General features: G+C 63.4%; 3 non-coding genes across 3 annotated transcripts; all 3 read right to left on the bottom strand.

The window, feature by feature from the left end:
- Positions 1–5,869: 5,869 nt before the first annotated feature.
- Positions 5,870–5,988, bottom strand: LOC131861905 (5S ribosomal RNA). Its single transcript, XR_009360935.1, has one exon. It is a non-coding gene; the product is annotated as a 5S ribosomal RNA (ribosomal RNA).
- Positions 5,989–11,904: 5,916 nt separating this feature from the next.
- LOC131861904 (5S ribosomal RNA) lies at positions 11,905–12,023 on the bottom strand. The gene has a single exon (XR_009360934.1). It is a non-coding gene; the product is annotated as a 5S ribosomal RNA (ribosomal RNA).
- Positions 12,024–17,939: 5,916 nt separating this feature from the next.
- On the bottom strand, positions 17,940–18,058 carry LOC131861903 (5S ribosomal RNA). Its single transcript, XR_009360933.1, has one exon. It is a non-coding gene; the product is annotated as a 5S ribosomal RNA (ribosomal RNA).
- Between the last annotated feature and the right edge of the window lie 958 nt (positions 18,059–19,016).

The raw sequence follows: 19,016 nt of genomic DNA, 5'->3' as shown, positions 1-19,016 counted from the left end.
GCGAATCCACCCCGGCCACCCACCCCCGTCGAGGTGCACACCCTCCCTCGCGAAGTGCGCCCCGTTCGCCAAGTGTGAGCCCTGCCCGGGTGCGCGCACCTTGCTAGGGCGTCGGGTGTGCACCCGGCCCGGCCTACGTGCGTGCACCTGGACGGGGCGTCGTGTGCGTGCAGTGTCCCGTCTGCAACGCGGTGCCCACACACCACCTCGGGCGCAACGACCTGCGCTCACATGTGGGCCGAGTGCACCTTGGTGCATGTTCGGGGCGCCTCGGGTGCACGCTCGATCTTGCCCCGGTGCACCAAGGCGCTCGGTTTGCCCCGGGTGCGCACTTGGTGCAAGGTGGGCACCCAAAATAGGGATCAAGCACCAAAACACAAGTTTCGGGATGCAAAATGGGACCCAAGGACCACAAATGCGTTCCAAGACCCATGATGGGTCCACGAGAACAAAAATGTGTTCCGAGACTTAATAAACAAATATTGGGTTTTAGGAGAAGAAACATGCTCTGATGCCCAAAACGAGAATCGACCCCGAAAAGGCCACAGGCCAAAAGTGGGATGCGAGACAAAAAAAAATGGGACCCGAGGACCAAAATTGGGTTCCCAGGTCGAAGACAGGGCAACCGGACAAGAAACGACCTCTAAGGCTCGAAATGAGTCCCGACGACTAAAACTTGACAAGAAGCACCCATCAGGCACCCAACTCGACACCCATGGGATGCCGACCCACCCGGGCTTCCACCTAGCACACCTTGGCACCCACCCACCCTCGCACCCAACCTCGCACCCAACTTAGCACCTTTGAACCCACATTGGCACTCACCCTGACCCTGGCACCTTGGAACCCACATTGGCACTCACCTTGACCCTGGCACCCACCTTTGCACTCACCTTGGGACCCACCCTGGCTCCCACCTCGGCACCCACCCAGACACCCACCTTGGTTCCTTGGCACCCACCTTGGATCCTTGGCACCCACCCCGACACCCACCTTGGCACGCAACTTGGCTACTTGCCACCCACCTTGGCTCCTTGACGCCCACCCCGACAACCACCCCGTGACCTACCCTGGCTAGGGTTGGTGCACACCCACCCTGGTGCCCACCTTGGCACCCACCCCATGACCCACCTTGGCACGCACCTTAGTACCCACCCCGTTACCCACCCTAGGACCCACCCCGTGACCCACCTTGGCCAGGGTGGGTGCCTTGGTGCGCACAACTTGCCTGGGCTGCACACCAGGGCGGGCTCAAGATGGCACCCGCGTTCCGTTTTTTTCACTATCTTTCAAAACGGAAATTTTAAAATCTCGTTTTTTTTTTTTTTTTGCCTTTTCTGGAAATTAGTGAAGGCAGCGCATCAAAGGTGCGCAATGCTGGTGCGAACCCGGGAGCGCTCCGATGTGTGCTCCAAGGTGCGGCGTGCACGAAGTCCGAGCCCGGCTTGCCCCGGGTGCGCACCTCGCGTGCACCTTCGCCGGGGTGAGCACCTTGGCTGGGTTGCGCGCCCTGGTGCGCACCAAGGAGCGCTCTGAAGTGTGCTCCAAGGTGCGGCGTGCACGAAGTCGGAGCTCGGTTTGCCCCGGGTGTGCACCTCGGGTGCGCACCTCGCGTGCACCTTCGCTGCGGTGGGCACCTTGGCTGGGTTGCGCGCCTTGGTGGGCACCATGCAGTGCACGAAGTCGGAGCCCGGTTTGCCCCGGGCGCGCACCTCCGCCAGGGTGGGCACCTTGGTGCGCACAACTTGCCTGGGCTGCGCACCAGGAAGGGCTCAAGATGGCACCCGCGTTCCGTTTTTTTCACTATCTTTCAGAACGGAAATTTTAAAATATCGTTTTTTTTTGCCTTTTCTGGAAATTAGTGAAGGCAGCGCATCAAAGGTGCGCAACGCTGGTGCGAACCTGGGAGCGCTCCGATGTGTGCTCCAAGGTGCGGCGTGCACGAAGTCGGAGCCCGGTTTGCCCCGGGTGCGCCCTGGTGGGCACCATGGTGCGCACCAAGGAGCGCTCCGAAGTGTGCTCCAAGGTGCGGCCTGCACGAAGTCGGAGCCCGGTTTGCCCCGGGCGTGCACCGCGGGTGGGCACCTTGGTGCGCATGCCTTGCCTGGGCTGCGCACCAGGGCGGGCTCAAGATGGCACCCGCGTTCCGTTTTTTTCACTATCTTTCAAAACGGAAATTTTAAAATCTCATTTTTTTTTGCCTTTTCTGGAAATTAGTGAAGGCAGCGCATCAAAGGTGCGCACCTCGCTGCCCACCACGGTGCGCAACGCCGGTGGGCACCCGGGAGTGCTTCGAAGTGTGCTCCAAGGTGCTGCGTGCACGTTGTCGGAGCCCGGTTTGCCCCGGGTGCGCACCTCGCGTGCACCTTCGTCGGGGTGGGCACCTTGGCTGGGTTTGCCCCGGCTGCGCTCCAAAGCGGGGTTATTGGAGCGCCGCCTCTTTTTTTGTCGGAGCGTTTGGTGGGGTTTCTCGCATTGGCTCTTCCCAGGCCCGGTTGCCACCCTGGCGCGCACGAAGTCGGAAGTAGGGTTAATTGCCCGGGTGCGCACCTTTGCCAGGGTGGGCACCTTACCTGGGCTGTGCACCAGGGCGGGCTCAAGATGGCACCCGCGTTCCGTTTTTTTCACTATCTTTCAAAACGGAAATTTTAAAATCTCCTCTTTTTTTTGCCTTTTCTGGAAATTAGTGAAGGCAGCGCATCAAAGGTGCGCACCTCGCTGCCCACCTTGGTGTGCTCTGAGGTGCGCACCCGGGAGCGCTACGAAGTGTGCTCCAAGGTGCGGCGTGCACGTTGTCGGAGCCCGGTTTGCCCCGGGTGCGCACCTCGCCTGCACCTTGGCCGGGGTGGGCACCCTCGCTGGGTTTGCCCAGGGTGCGCTCCGAAGCGGGGTTACTGGAGCGCCCCCTCTTTTTTTGTCAGAGCGTTTGGTGGGGTTTCTCGCATTGGCTCTTCCCAGGCCCGGTTGTTGGGTGCGCTCCCACCCTGGCGCGCGCGAAGTTGGAAGTTGGGTTAATTGCCCGGGCGCGCACCTTCGCCAGGGTGGGCACCTTGGTGCGCACACCTTGGCTGGGCTGCGCACCAGGGCGGGCTCAAGATGGCACCAGCATTCCCTTTTTCTCACTATCTTTCAAAACGGAAATTTTAAAATCTCGTTTTTTTTTGCCTTTTATGGAAATTAGTGAAGGCATCGCATCAAAGGTGCGCACCTCGCTGCCCACCTTGGTGTGCTCCGAGGTGCCCACCACGGTGCGCTCCGAGGTGCCCACCACGGTGCGCAACGCCGGTGCGAACCCGGGAGCGCCCCGATGTGTGCTCCAAGGTGCGGCGTGCACGAAGCCGGACCCCGGTTTGCCCCGGGTGCGCACCTCGCGTGCACCTTGGTGCGCACACCTTGGCTGGGTTGCGCGGCCTGGTGGGCACCATGGTGCGCACCAAGGAGCGCTCCGAAGTGTGCTCCAAGGTGCGGCGTGCACGAAGTCCTAGCCCGGTTTGCCCCGGGTGCGCACCTTCGCCGCGGTGGGCACCATGGCGTGCACGAAGTCGGAGCCCGGTTTGCCCCGGGTGCGCACCTCGCGTGCACCTTCGCCGGGGTGGGCACCTCGGCTGGGTTGCGCGCCCTGGTGCGCACCAAGGAGCGCTCCGAAGTGTGCTCCAAGGTGCGGCGTGCACGAAGTCGGAGCCCGGTTTGCCCCGGGTGCGCACCTTCGCCGCGGTGGGCACCCTGGTGCGCACCATGGCGTGCACGAAGTCGGAGCCCGGTTTGCCCCGGGTGCGCACCTCGCGTGCACCTTCGGCGGGGTTGCGCGCCCTGGTGCGCACCAAGGAGCGCTCCGAAGTGTGCTCCAAGGTGCGGCGTGCACGAAGTCGGAGCCCGGTTTGCCCCGGGTGCGCACCTCGCGTGCACCTTCGGCGGGGTTGCGCGCCCTGGTGGGCACCATGGTGCGCACCAAGGAGCGCTCCGAAGTGTGCTCCAAGGTGCGGCGTGCACGAAGTCGGAGCCCGGTTTGCCCCGGGTGCGCACCTCGCGTGCACCTTCGCCGCGGTGGGCACCATGGCGTGCACGAAGTCGGAGCCCGGTTTGCCCCGGGTGCGCACCTCGCGTGCACCTTCGCCGGGGTGGGCACCTCGGCTGGGTTGCGCGCCCTGGTGCGCACCAAGGAGCGCTCCGAAGTGTGCTCCAAGGTGCGGCGTGCACGAAGTCGGAGCCCGGTTTGCCCCGGGTGCGCACCTCGCGTGCACCTTCGCCGCGGTGGGCACCATGGCGTGCACGAAGTCGGAGCCCAGTTTGCCCCGGGTGCGCACCCCGCGTGCACCTTCGCCGGGGTGGGCACCTCGGCTGGGTTGCGCGCCCTGGTGCGCACCAAGGAGCGCTCCGAAGTGTGCTCCAAGGTGCGGCGTGCACGAAGTCGGAGCCCGGTTTGCCCCGGGTGCGCACCTCGCGTGCACCTTCGCCGCGGTGGGCACCTTGGCTGGGTTGGGCACCATTGAGCGCTCCGAAGTGTGCTCCAAGGTGCGCACCATGGCCCTCCAAGGTGCGCAGCATGGCGTGCACGAAGTCGGAGCCCGGTTTGCCCCGGGTGCGCACCTCGCGTGCACCTTCGCCAGGGTGGGCACCTCGGTGCGCACACCTTCTCAATGTTTTCTTGCCTTTTCTGGAAATTGGTGAAGGCAGCGCATCAAAGGTGCGCACCTCGGTGTGCTCCGAGGTGCGAACCCGAGAGCGCTCCGAGGTGCCCACGAAGTCGAAAGTCGGGTTAATTGCATTGTTTTCCCCGGGTGCGCTCCGAGGTGCGCAACATCGGTGCGCACCAAGGAGGGCTCCGAAGTGTGCTCCAAGGTGCGCACGATTCGGAGCTCGGTTTGCCCGGGGTGCGCACACCTTGGCTGGGTTGCGCACCCTTTGTGCGCTCCAAGGTGCGCACGAAGTCGGAGCTCGGTTTGCCCCGGGTGCGCACCTTCGCCAGGGTGCGCACCTTGATGCGCACGCCTTGGCTGGGCTGCGCACCTTGGTGGGCGCCATGGTGCGCACCTTTCGTGCGCTCCAAGGTGCGCACGAAGTCGGAGCTCGGTTTGCCCCGGGTGCGCACCTTGGTGGGCGCCATGGTGCACTCCGAGGTGCCCAAGATTGGTGCGCACCAAGGAGCGCTCCGAAGTGCGCTCCAAGGTGCGCAGGTGCGCGCGAAGTCGAAAGTTGGGTTAATTGTCCGGTTTGCCTCGGGTGCGCACCTTGCGTGCACCTTCGCCAGGGTGGGCGCCTTGGTGCGCACACCTTGGCTGGGCTGCGCACCCGGGCGCGCACACCTTGGCACCCGCGTTTCCTTCATTTTAAATTTTTTTTTTTTACAATCTCTCAAGTGGGAAATTCTATAATCTCAACTTTTTTTGCCTTTTCAGGAAACTTTTGAATGGAGCGCATCATTGGTGCGCTCCGAAGTGTGCTCCAAGGTGCGCACCTCTGGTGTGCTCCAAAGCTCTCTCCAGCTGCGTGCACCTGCCCCGGCCGCGCACCCGGCCCCGCCCAGCTTCGCTCACCTGTCCCGGGCGTCTGGTGCGGAACCTTAGAGTAAGAAACATCACCGTGCACCTTGGCCAACGTGCGCGACTCGACCGAGCGCGCACTGGCCGAGGTGCACACCGATTTCACCTGGGTGCGCGCGCAGCACCTCGGGCGCACCGGGGTGCGCGCACAACGCCCGGGTTGCACCGTGGCCTGTGTGCTCGGGGCGCCTCGGGTGCGCGCTCGGTGTCGCCCCCGCGCGCGCGGTAGTGCGGGCAGCGCACCCCGGCCCGGCCCGGCCCCGACGAGAACGCAAACGGGCAAAAGGTTTATTCAAATAGCATTGCGACGCCCGGCGAAAAACTAAGAAAGGGTGCAACACCGGGACTTCCCGGGAGGTCACCCATCCCAGTACTACTCCGGCCCAAGCGCGCTTAACTGCGGAGTTCTGATGGGATCCGGTGCACTAACGCTGGTATGATCGCACCCGTTATGAGCTTGTCGCAGTGTGTACTTAGCAAACCGCGACCCACGTGCGAATCCACCCCGGCCACCCACCCCCGTCGAGGTGCACACCCTCCCTCGCGAAGTGCGCCCCGTTCGCCAAGTGTGAGCCCTGCCCGGGTGCGCGCACCTTGCTAGGGCGTCGGGTGTGCACCCGGCCCGGCCTACGTGCGTGCACCTGGACGGGGCGTCGTGTGCGTGCAGTGTCCCGTCTGCAACGCGGTGCCCACACACCACCTCGGGCGCAACGACCTGCGCTCACATGTGGGCCGAGTGCACCTTGGTGCATGTTCGGGGCGCCTCGGGTGCACGCTCGATCTTGCCCCGGTGCACCAAGGCGCTCGGTTTGCCCCGGGTGCGCACTTGGTGCAAGGTGGGCACCCAAAATAGGGATCAAGCACCAAAACACAAGTTTCGGGATGCAAAATGGGACCCAAGGACCACAAATGCGTTCCAAGACCCATGATGGGTCCACGAGAACAAAAATGTGTTCCGAGACTTAATAAACAAATATTGGGTTTTAGGAGAAGAAACATGCTCTGATGCCCAAAACGAGAATCGACCCCGAAAAGGCCACAGGCCAAAAGTGGGATGCGAGACAAAAAAAAATGGGACCCGAGGACCAAAATTGGGTTCCCAGGTCGAAGACAGGGCAACCGGACAAGAAACGACCTCTAAGGCTCGAAATGAGTCCCGACGACTAAAACTTGACAAGAAGCACCCATCAGGCACCCAACTCGACACCCATGGGATGCCGACCCACCCGGGCTTCCACCTAGCACACCTTGGCACCCACCCACCCTCGCACCCAACCTCGCACCCAACTTAGCACCTTTGAACCCACATTGGCACTCACCCTGACCCTGGCACCTTGGAACCCACATTGGCACTCACCTTGACCCTGGCACCCACCTTTGCACTCACCTTGGGACCCACCCTGGCTCCCACCTCGGCACCCACCCAGACACCCACCTTGGTTCCTTGGCACCCACCTTGGATCCTTGGCACCCACCCCGACACCCACCTTGGCACGCAACTTGGCTACTTGCCACCCACCTTGGCTCCTTGACGCCCACCCCGACAACCACCCCGTGACCTACCCTGGCTAGGGTTGGTGCACACCCACCCTGGTGCCCACCTTGGCACCCACCCCATGACCCACCTTGGCACGCACCTTAGTACCCACCCCGTTACCCACCCTAGGACCCACCCCGTGACCCACCTTGGCCAGGGTGGGTGCCTTGGTGCGCACAACTTGCCTGGGCTGCACACCAGGGCGGGCTCAAGATGGCACCCGCGTTCCGTTTTTTTCACTATCTTTCAAAACGGAAATTTTAAAATCTCGTTTTTTTTTTTTTTTTGCCTTTTCTGGAAATTAGTGAAGGCAGCGCATCAAAGGTGCGCAATGCTGGTGCGAACCCGGGAGCGCTCCGATGTGTGCTCCAAGGTGCGGCGTGCACGAAGTCCGAGCCCGGCTTGCCCCGGGTGCGCACCTCGCGTGCACCTTCGCCGGGGTGAGCACCTTGGCTGGGTTGCGCGCCCTGGTGCGCACCAAGGAGCGCTCTGAAGTGTGCTCCAAGGTGCGGCGTGCACGAAGTCGGAGCTCGGTTTGCCCCGGGTGTGCACCTCGGGTGCGCACCTCGCGTGCACCTTCGCTGCGGTGGGCACCTTGGCTGGGTTGCGCGCCTTGGTGGGCACCATGCAGTGCACGAAGTCGGAGCCCGGTTTGCCCCGGGCGCGCACCTCCGCCAGGGTGGGCACCTTGGTGCGCACAACTTGCCTGGGCTGCGCACCAGGAAGGGCTCAAGATGGCACCCGCGTTCCGTTTTTTTCACTATCTTTCAGAACGGAAATTTTAAAATATCGTTTTTTTTTGCCTTTTCTGGAAATTAGTGAAGGCAGCGCATCAAAGGTGCGCAACGCTGGTGCGAACCTGGGAGCGCTCCGATGTGTGCTCCAAGGTGCGGCGTGCACGAAGTCGGAGCCCGGTTTGCCCCGGGTGCGCCCTGGTGGGCACCATGGTGCGCACCAAGGAGCGCTCCGAAGTGTGCTCCAAGGTGCGGCCTGCACGAAGTCGGAGCCCGGTTTGCCCCGGGTGTGCACCGCGGGTGGGCACCTTGGTGCGCATGCCTTGCCTGGGCTGCGCACCAGGGCGGGCTCAAGATGGCACCCGCGTTCCGTTTTTTTCACTATCTTTCAAAACGGAAATTTTAAAATCTCATTTTTTTTTGCCTTTTCTGGAAATTAGTGAAGGCAGCGCATCAAAGGTGCGCACCTCGCTGCCCACCACGGTGCGCAACGCCGGTGGGCACCCGGGAGTGCTTCGAAGTGTGCTCCAAGGTGCTGCGTGCACGTTGTCGGAGCCCGGTTTGCCCCGGGTGCGCACCTCGCGTGCACCTTCGTCGGGGTGGGCACCTTGGCTGGGTTTGCCCCGGCTGCGCTCCGAAGCGGGGTTATTGGAGCGCCGCCTCTTTTTTTGTCGGAGCGTTTGGTGGGGTTTCTCGCATTGGCTCTTCCCAGGCCCGGTTGCCACCCTGGCGCGCACGAAGTCGGAAGTAGGGTTAATTGCCCGGGTGCGCACCTTTGCCAGGGTGGGCACCTTACCTGGGCTGTGCACCAGGGCGGGCTCAAGATGGCACCCGCGTTCCGTTTTTTTCACTATCTTTCAAAACGGAAATTTTAAAATCTCCTCTTTTTTTTGCCTTTTCTGGAAATTAGTGAAGGCAGCGCATCAAAGGTGCGCACCTCGCTGCCCACCTTGGTGTGCTCTGAGGTGCGCACCCGGGAGCGCTACGAAGTGTGCTCCAAGGTGCGGCGTGCACGTTGTCGGAGCCCGGTTTGCCCCGGGTGCGCACCTCGCCTGCACCTTGGCCGGGGTGGGCACCCTGGCTGGGTTTGCCCAGGGTGCGCTCCGAAGCGGGGTTACTGGAGCGCCCCCTCTTTTTTTGTCAGAGCGTTTGGTGGGGTTTCTCGCATTGGCTCTTCCCAGGCCCGGTTGTTGGGTGCGCTCCCACCCTGGCGCGCGCGAAGTTGGAAGTTGGGTTAATTGCCCGGGCGCGCACCTTCGCCAGGGTGGGCACCTTGGTGCGCACACCTTGGCTGGGCTGCGCACCAGGGCGGGCTCAAGATGGCACCAGCATTCCCTTTTTCTCACTATCTTTCAAAACGGAAATTTTAAAATCTCGTTTTTTTTTGCCTTTTATGGAAATTAGTGAAGGCATCGCATCAAAGGTGCGCACCTCGCTGCCCACCTTGGTGTGCTCCGAGGTGCCCACCACGGTGCGCTCCGAGGTGCCCACCACGGTGCGCAACGCCGGTGCGAACCCGGGAGCGCCCCGATGTGTGCTCCAAGGTGCGGCGTGCACGAAGCCGGACCCCGGTTTGCCCCGGGTGCGCACCTCGCGTGCACCTTGGTGCGCACACCTTGGCTGGGTTGCGCGGCCTGGTGGGCACCATGGTGCGCACCAAGGAGCGCTCCGAAGTGTGCTCCAAGGTGCGGCGTGCACGAAGTCCTAGCCCGGTTTGCCCCGGGTGCGCACCTTCGCCGCGGTGGGCACCATGGCGTGCACGAAGTCGGAGCCCGGTTTGCCCCGGGTGCGCACCTCGCGTGCACCTTCGCCGGGGTGGGCACCTCGGCTGGGTTGCGCGCCCTGGTGCGCACCAAGGAGCGCTCCGAAGTGTGCTCCAAGGTGCGGCGTGCACGAAGTCGGAGCCCGGTTTGCCCCGGGTGCGCACCTTCGCCGCGGTGGGCACCCTGGTGCGCACCATGGCGTGCACGAAGTCGGAGCCCGGTTTGCCCCGGGTGCGCACCTCGCGTGCACCTTCGGCGGGGTTGCGCGCCCTGGTGCGCACCAAGGAGCGCTCCGAAGTGTGCTCCAAGGTGCGGCGTGCACGAAGTCGGAGCCCGGTTTGCCCCGGGTGCGCACCTCGCGTGCACCTTCGGCGGGGTTGCGCGCCCTGGTGGGCACCATGGTGCGCACCAAGGAGCGCTCCGAAGTGTGCTCCAAGGTGCGGCGTGCACGAAGTCGGAGCCCGGTTTGCCCCGGGTGCGCACCTCGCGTGCACCTTCGCCGCGGTGGGCACCATGGCGTGCACGAAGTCGGAGCCCGGTTTGCCCCGGGTGCGCACCTCGCGTGCACCTTCGCCGGGGTGGGCACCTCGGCTGGGTTGCGCGCCCTGGTGCGCACCAAGGAGCGCTCCGAAGTGTGCTCCAAGGTGCGGCGTGCACGAAGTCGGAGCCCGGTTTGCCCCGGGTGCGCACCTCGCGTGCACCTTCGCCGCGGTGGGCACCATGGCGTGCACGAAGTCGGAGCCCGGTTTGCCCCGGGTGCGCACCCCGCGTGCACCTTCGCCGGGGTGGGCACCTCGGCTGGGTTGCGCGCCCTGGTGCGCACCAAGGAGCGCTCCGAAGTGTGCTCCAAGGTGCGGCGTGCACGAAGTCGGAGCCCGGTTTGCCCCGGGTGCGCACCTCGCGTGCACCTTCGCCGCGGTGGGCACCTTGGCTGGGTTGGGCACCATTGAGCGCTCCGAAGTGTGCTCCAAGGTGCGCACCATGGCCCTCCAAGGTGCGCAGCATGGCGTGCACGAAGTCGGAGCCCGGTTTGCCCCGGGTGCGCACCTCGCGTGCACCTTCGCCAGGGTGGGCACCTCGGTGCGCACACCTTCTCAATGTTTTCTTGCCTTTTCTGGAAATTGGTGAAGGCAGCGCATCAAAGGTGCGCACCTCGGTGTGCTCCGAGGTGCGAACCCGAGAGCGCTCCGAGGTGCCCACGAAGTCGAAAGTCGGGTTAATTGCATTGTTTTCCCCGGGTGCGCTCCGAGGTGCGCAACATCGGTGCGCACCAAGGAGGGCTCCGAAGTGTGCTCCAAGGTGCGCACGATTCGGAGCTCGGTTTGCCCGGGGTGCGCACACCTTGGCTGGGTTGCGCACCCTTTGTGCGCTCCAAGGTGCGCACGAAGTCGGAGCTCGGTTTGCCCCGGGTGCGCACCTTCGCCAGGGTGCGCACCTTGATGCGCACGCCTTGGCTGGGCTGCGCACCTTGGTGGGCGCCATGGTGCGCACCTTTCGTGCGCTCCAAGGTGCGCACGAAGTCGGAGCTCGGTTTGCCCCGGGTGCGCACCTTGGTGGGCGCCATGGTGCACTCCGAGGTGCCCAAGATTGGTGCGCACCAAGGAGCGCTCCGAAGTGCGCTCCAAGGTGCGCAGGTGCGCGCGAAGTCGAAAGTTGGGTTAATTGTCCGGTTTGCCTCGGGTGCGCACCTTGCGTGCACCTTCGCCAGGGTGGGCGCCTTGGTGCGCACACCTTGGCTGGGCTGCGCACCCGGGCGCGCACACCTTGGCACCCGCGTTTCCTTCATTTTAAATTTTTTTTTTTTACAATCTCTCAAGTGGGAAATTCTATAATCTCAACTTTTTTTGCCTTTTCAGGAAACTTTTGAATGGAGCGCATCATTGGTGCGCTCCGAAGTGTGCTCCAAGGTGCGCACCTCTGGTGTGCTCCAAAGCTCTCTCCAGCTGCGTGCACCTGCCCCGGCCGCGCACCCGGCCCCGCCCAGCTTCGCTCACCTGTCCCGGGCGTCTGGTGCGGAACCTTAGAGTAAGAAACATCACCGTGCACCTTGGCCAACGTGCGCGACTCGACCGAGCGCGCACTGGCCGAGGTGCACACCGATTTCACCTGGGTGCGCGCGCAGCACCTCGGGCGCACCGGGGTGCGCGCACAACGCCCGGGTTGCACCGTGGCCTGTGTGCTCGGGGCGCCTCGGGTGCGCGCTCGGTGTCGCCCCCCGCGCGCGCGGTAGTGCGGGCAGCGCACCCCGGCCCGGCCCGGCCCCGACGAGAACGCAAACGGGCAAAAGGTTTATTCAAATAGCATTGCGACGCCCGGCGAAAAACTAAAAAAGGGTGCAACACCGGGACTTCCCGGGAGGTCACCCATCCCAGTACTACTCCGGCCCAAGCGCGCTTAACTGCGGAGTTCTGATGGGATCCGGTGCACTAACGCTGGTATGATCGCACCCGTTATGAGCTTGTCGCAGTGTGTACTTAGCAAACCGCGACCCACGTGCGAATCCACCCCGGCCACCCACCCCCGTCGAGGTGCACACCCTCCCTCGCGAAGTGCGCCCCGTTCGCCAAGTGTGAGCCCTGCCCGGGTGCGCGCACCTTGCTAGGGCGTCGGGTGTGCACCCGGCCCGGCCTACGTGCGTGCACCTGGACGGGGCGTCGTGTGCGTGCAGTGTCCCGTCTGCAACGCGGTGCCCACACACCACCTCGGGCGCAACGACCTGCGCTCACATGTGGGCCGAGTGCACCTTGGTGCATGTTCGGGGCGCCTCGGGTGCACGCTCGATCTTGCCCCGGTGCACCAAGGCGCTCGGTTTGCCCCGGGTGCGCACTTGGTGCAAGGTGGGCACCCAAAATAGGGATCAAGCACCAAAACACAAGTTTCGGGATGCAAAATGGGACCCAAGGACCACAAATGCGTTCCAAGACCCATGATGGGTCCACGAGAACAAAAATGTGTTCCGAGACTTAATAAACAAATATTGGGTTTTAGGAGAAGAAACATGCTCTGATGCCCAAAACGAGAATCGACCCCGAAAAGGCCACAGGCCAAAAGTGGGATGCGAGACAAAAAAAAATGGGACCCGAGGACCAAAATTGGGTTCCCAGGTCGAAGACAGGGCAACCGGACAAGAAACGACCTCTAAGGCTCGAAATGAGTCCCGACGACTAAAACTTGACAAGAAGCACCCATCAGGCACCCAACTCGACACCCATGGGATGCCGACCCACCCGGGCTTCCACCTAGCACACCTTGGCACCCACCCACCCTCGCACCCAACCTCGCACCCAACTTAGCACCTTTGAACCCACATTGGCACTCACCCTGACCCTGGCACCTTGGAACCCACATTGGCACTCACCTTGACCCTGGCACCCACCTTTGCACTCACCTTGGGACCCACCCTGGCTCCCACCTCGGCACCCACCCAGACACCCACCTTGGTTCCTTGGCACCCACCTTGGATCCTTGGCACCCACCCCGACACCCACCTTGGCACGCAACTTGGCTACTTGCCACCCACCTTGGCTCCTTGACGCCCACCCCGACAACCACCCCGTGACCTACCCTGGCTAGGGTTGGTGCACACCCACCCTGGTGCCCACCTTGGCACCCACCCCATGACCCACCTTGGCACGCACCTTAGTACCCACCCCGTTACCCACCCTAGGACCCACCCCGTGACCCACCTTGGCCAGGGTGGGTGCCTTGGTGCGCACAACTTGCCTGGGCTGCACACCAGGGCGGGCTCAAGATGGCACCCGCGTTCCGTTTTTTTCACTATCTTTCAAAACGGAAATTTTAAAATCTCGTTTTTTTTTTTTTTTTTGCCTTTTCTGGAAATTAGTGAAGGCAGCGCATCAAAGGTGCGCAATGCTGGTGCGAACCCGGGAGCGCTCCGATGTGTGCTCCAAGGTGCGGCGTGCACGAAGTCCGAGCCCGGCTTGCCCCGGGTGCGCACCTCGCGTGCACCTTCGCCGGGGTGAGCACCTTGGCTGGGTTGCGCGCCCTGGTGCGCACCAAGGAGCGCTCTGAAGTGTGCTCCAAGGTGCGGCGTGCACGAAGTCGGAGCTCGGTTTGCCCCGGGTGTGCACCTCGGGTGCGCACCTCGCGTGCACCTTCGCTGCGGTGGGCACCTTGGCTGGGTTGCGCGCCTTGGTGGGCACCATGCAGTGCACGAAGTCGGAGCCCGGTTTGCCCCGGGCGCGCACCTCCGCCAGGGTGGGCACCTTGGTGCGCACAACTTGCCTGGGCTGCGCACCAGGAAGGGCTCAAGATGGCACCCGCGTTCCGTTTTTTTCACTATCTTTCAGAACGGAAATTTTAAAATATCGTTTTTTTTTGCCTTTTCTGGAAATTAGTGAAGGCAGCGCATCAAAGGTGCGCAACGCTGGTGCGAACCTGGGAGCGCTCCGATGTGTGCTCCAAGGTGCGGCGTGCACGAAGTCGGAGCCCGGTTTGCCCCGGGTGCGCCCTGGTGGGCACCATGGTGCGCACCAAGGAGCGCTCCGAAGTGTGCTCCAAGGTGCGGCCTGCACGAAGTCGGAGCCCGGTTTGCCCCGGGCGTGCACCGCGGGTGGGCACCTTGGTGCGCATGCCTTGCCTGGGCTGCGCACCAGGGCGGGCTCAAGATGGCACCCGCGTTCCGTTTTTTTCACTATCTTTCAAAACGGAAATTTTAAAATCTCATTTTTTTTTGCCTTTTCTGGAAATTAGTGAAGGCAGCGCATCAAAGGTGCGCACCTCGCTGCCCACCACGGTGCGCAACGCCGGTGGGCACCCGGGAGTGCTTCGAAGTGTGCTCCAAGGTGCTGCGTGCACGTTGTCGGAGCCCGGTTTGCCCCGGGTGCGCACCTCGCGTGCACCTTCGTCGGGGTGGGCACCTTGGCTGGGTTTGCCCCGGCTGCGCTCCGAAGCGGGGTTATTGGAGCGCCGCCTCTTTTTTTGTCGGAGCGTTTGGTGGGGTTTCTCGCATTGGCTCTTCCCAGGCCCGGTTGCCACCCTGGCGCGCACGAAGTCGGAAGTAGGGTTAATTGCCCGGGTGCGCACCTTTGCCAGGGTGGGCACCTTACCTGGGCTGTGCACCAGGGCGGGCTCAAGATGGCACCCGCGTTCCGTTTTTTTCACTATCTTTCAAAACGGAAATTTTAAAATCTCCTCTTTTTTTTGCCTTTTCTGGAAATTAGTGAAGGCAGCGCATCAAAGGTGCGCACCTCGCTGCCCACCTTGGTGTGCTCTGAGGTGCGCACCCGGGAGCGCTACGAAGTGTGCTCCAAGGTGCGGCGTGCACGTTGTCGGAGCCCGGTTTGCCCCGGGTGCGCACCTCGCCTGCACCTTGGCCGGGGTGGGCACCCTGGCTGGGTTTGCCCAGGGTGCGCTCCGAAGCGGGGTTACTGGAGCGCCCCCTCTTTTTTTGTCAGAGCGTTTGGTGGGGTTTCTCGCATTGGCTCTTCCCAGGCCCGGTTGTTGGGTGCGCTCCCACCCTGGCGCGCGCGAAGTTGGAAGTTGGGTTAATTGCCCGGGCGCGCACCTTCGCCAGGGTGGGCACCTTGGTGCGCACACCTTGGCTGGGCTGCGCACCAGGGCGGGCTCAAGATGGCACCAGCATTCCCTTTTTCTCACTATCTTTCAAAACGGAAATTTTAAAATCTCGTTTTTTTTTGCCTTTTATGGAAATTAGTGAAGGCATCGCATCAAAGGTGCGCACCTCGCTGCCCACCTTGGTGTGCTCCGAGGTGCCCACCACGGTGCGCTCCGAGGTGCCCACCACGGTGCGCAACGCCGGTGCGAACCCGGGAGCGCCCCGATGTGTGCTCCAAGGTGCGGCGTGCACGAAGCCGGACCCCGGTTTGCCCCGGGTGCGCACCTCGCGTGCACCTTGGTGCGCACACCTTGGCTGGGTTGCGCGGCCTGGTGGGCACCATGGTGCGCACCAAGGAGCGCTCCGAAGTGTGCTCCAAGGTGCGGCGTGCACGAAGTCCTAGCCCGGTTTGCCCCGGGTGCGCACCTTCGCCGCGGTGGGCACCATGGCGTGCACGAAGTCGGAGCCCGGTTTGCCCCGGGTGCGCACCTCGCGTGCACCTTCGCCGGGGTGGGCACCTCGGCTGGGTTGCGCGCCCTGGTGCGCACCAAGGAGCGCTCCGAAGTGTGCTCCAAGGTGCGGCGTGCACGAAGTCGGAGCCCGGTTTGCCCCGGGTGCGCACCTTCGCCGCGGTGGGCACCCTGGTGCGCACCATGGCGTGCACGAAGTCGGAGCCCGGTTTGCCCCGGGTGCGCACCTCGCGTGCACCTTCGGCGGGGTTGCGCGCCCTGGTGCGCACCAAGGAGCGCTCCGAAGTGTGCTCCAAGGTGCGGCGTGCACGAAGTCGGAGCCCGGTTTGCCCCGGGTGCGCACCTCGCGTGCACCTTCGGCGGGGTTGCGCGCCCTGGTGGGCACCATGGTGCGCACCAAGGAGCGCTCCGAAGTGTGCTCCAAGGTGCGGCGTGCACGAAGTCGGAGCCCGGTTTGCCCCGGGTGCGCACCTCGCGTGCACCTTCGCCGCGGTGGGCACCATGGCGTGCACGAAGTCGGAGCCCGGTTTGCCCCGGGTGCGCACCTCGCGTGCACCTTCGCCGGGGTGGGCACCTCGGCTGGGTTGCGCGCCCTGGTGCGCACCAAGGAGCGCTCCGAAGTGTGCTCCAAGGTGCGGCGTGCACGAAGTCGGAGCCCGGTTTGCCCCGGGTGCGCACCTCGCGTGCACCTTCGCCGCGGTGGGCACCATGGCGTGCACGAAGTCGGAGCCCGGTTTGCCCCGGGTGCGCACCCCGCGTGCACCTTCGCCGGGGTGGGCACCTCGGCTGGGTTGCGCGCCCTGGTGCGCACCAAGGAGCGCTCCGAAGTGTGCTCCAAGGTGCGGCGTGCACGAAGTCGGAGCCCGGTTTGCCCCGGGTGCGCACCTCGCGTGCACCTTCGCCGCGGTGGGCACCTTGGCTGGGTTGGGCACCATTGAGCGCTCCGAAGTGTGCTCCAAGGTGCGCACCATGGCCCTCCAAGGTGCGCAGCATGGCGTGCACGAAGTCGGAGCCCGGTTTGCCCCGGGTGCGCACCTCGCGTGCACCTTCGCCAGGGTGGGCACCTCGGTGCGCACACCTTCTCAATGTTTTCTTGCCTTTTCTGGAAATTGGTGAAGGCAGCGCATCAAAGGTGCGCACCTCGGTGTGCTCCGAGGTGCGAACCCGAGAGCGCTCCGAGGTGCCCACGAAGTCGAAAGTCGGGTTAATTGCATTGTTTTCCCCGGGTGCGCTCCGAGGTGCGCAACATCGGTGCGCACCAAGGAGGGCTCCGAAGTGTGCTCCAAGGTGCGCACGATTCGGAGCTCGGTTTGCCCGGGGTGCGCACACCTTGGCTGGGTTGCGCACCCTTTGTGCGCTCCAAGGTGCGCACGAAGTCGGAGCTCGGTTTGCCCCGGGTGCGCACCTTCGCCAGGGTGCGCACCTTGATGCGCACGCCTTGGCTGGGCTGCGCACCTTGGTGGGCGCCATGGTGCGCACCTTTCGTGCGCTCCAAGGTGCGCACGAAGTCGGAGCTCGGTTTGCCCCGGGTGCGCACCTTGGTGGGCGCCATGGTGCACTCCGAGGTGCCCAAGATTGGTGCGCAACAAGGAGCGCTCCGAAGTGCGCTCCAAGGTGCGCAGGTGCGCGCGAAGTCGAAAGTTGGGTTAATTGTCCGGTTTGCCTCGGGTGCGCACCTTGCGTGCACCTTCGCCAGGGTGGGCGCCTTGGTGCGCACACCTTGGCTGGGCTGCGCACCCGGGCGCGCACACCTTGGCACCCGCGTTTCCTTCATTTTAAATTTTTTTTTGTTACAATCTCTCAAGTGGGAAATTCTATAATCTCAACTTTTTTTGCCTTTTCAGGAAACTTTTGAATGGAGCGCATCATTGGTGCGCTCCGAAGTGTGCTCCAAGGTGCGCACCTCTGGTGTGCTCCAAAGCTCTCTCCAGCTGCGTGCACCTGCCCCGGCCGCGCACCCGGCCCCGCCCAGCTTCGCTCACCTGTCCCGGGCGTCTGGTGCGGAACCTTAGAGTAAGAAACATCACCGTGCACCTTGGCCAACGTGCGCGACTCGACCGAGCGCGCACTGGCCGAGGTGCACACCGATTTCACCTGGGTGCGCGCGCAGCACCTCGGGCGCACCGGGGTGCGCGCACAACGCCCGGGTTGCACCGTGGCCTGTGTGCTCGGGGCGCCTCGGGTGCGCGCTCGGTGTCGCCCCCGCGCGCGCGGTAGTGCGGGCAGCGCACCCCGGCCCGGCCCGGCCCCGACGAGAACGCAAACGGGCAAAAGGTTTATTCAAATAGCATTGCGACGCCCGGCGAAAAACTAAAAAAGGGTGCAACACCGGGACTTCCCGGGAGGTCACCCATCCCAGTACTACTCCGGCCCAAGCGCGCTTAACTGCGGAGTTCTGATGGGATCCGGTGCACTAACGCTGGTATGATCGCACCCGTTATGAGCTTGTCGCAGTGTGTACTTAGCAAACCGCGACCCACGTGCGAATCCACCCCGGCCACCCACCCCCGTCGAGGTGCACACCCTCCCTCGCGAAGTGCGCCCCGTTCGCCAAGTGTGAGCCCTGCCCGGGTGCGCGCACCTTGCTAGGGCGTCGGGTGTGCACCCGGCCCGGCCTACGTGCGTGCACCTGGACGGGGCGTCGTGTGCGTGCAGTGTCCCGTCTGCAACGCGGTGCCCACACACCACCTCGGGCGCAACGACCTGCGCTCACATGTGGGCCGAGTGCACCTTGGTGCATGTTCGGGGCGCCTCGGGTGCACGCTCGATCTTGCCCCGGTGCACCAAGGCGCTCGGTTTGCCCCGGGTGCGCACTTGGTGCAAGGTGGGCACCCAAAATAGGGATCAAGCACCAAAACACAAGTTTCGGGATGCAAAATGGGACCCAAGGACCACAAATGCGTTCCAAGACCCATGATGGGTCCACGAGAACAAAAATGTGTTCCGAGACTTAATAAACAAATATTGGGTTTTAGGAGAAGAAACATGCTCTGATGCCCAAAACGAGAATCGACCCCGAAAAGGCCACAGGCCAAAAGTGGGATGCGAGACAAAAAAAAATGGGACCCGAGGACCAAAATTGGGTTCCCAGGTCGAAGACAGGGCAACCGGACAAGAAACGACCTCTAAGGCTCGAAATGAGTCCCGACGACTAAAACTTGACAAGAAGCACCCATCAGGCACCCAACTCGACACCCATGGGATGCCGACCCACCCGGGCTTCCACCTAGCACACCTTGGCACCCACCCACCCTCGCACCCAACCTCGCACCCAACTTAGCACCTTTGAACCCACATTGGCACTCACCCTGACCCTGGCACCTTGGAACCCACATTGGCACTCACCTTGACCCTGGCACCCACCTTTGCACTCACCTTGGGACCCACCCTGGCT

This window comes from Cryptomeria japonica, unplaced genomic scaffold, assembly GCF_030272615.1.
Source record: "Cryptomeria japonica unplaced genomic scaffold, Sugi_1.0 HiC_scaffold_34, whole genome shotgun sequence".
NCBI classification, from domain to species: domain Eukaryota; kingdom Viridiplantae; phylum Streptophyta; class Pinopsida; order Cupressales; family Cupressaceae; genus Cryptomeria; species Cryptomeria japonica.
Note: the sequence above shows the minus strand (reverse complement) of the source record. Positions and strands in the feature narration are given on the sequence as shown.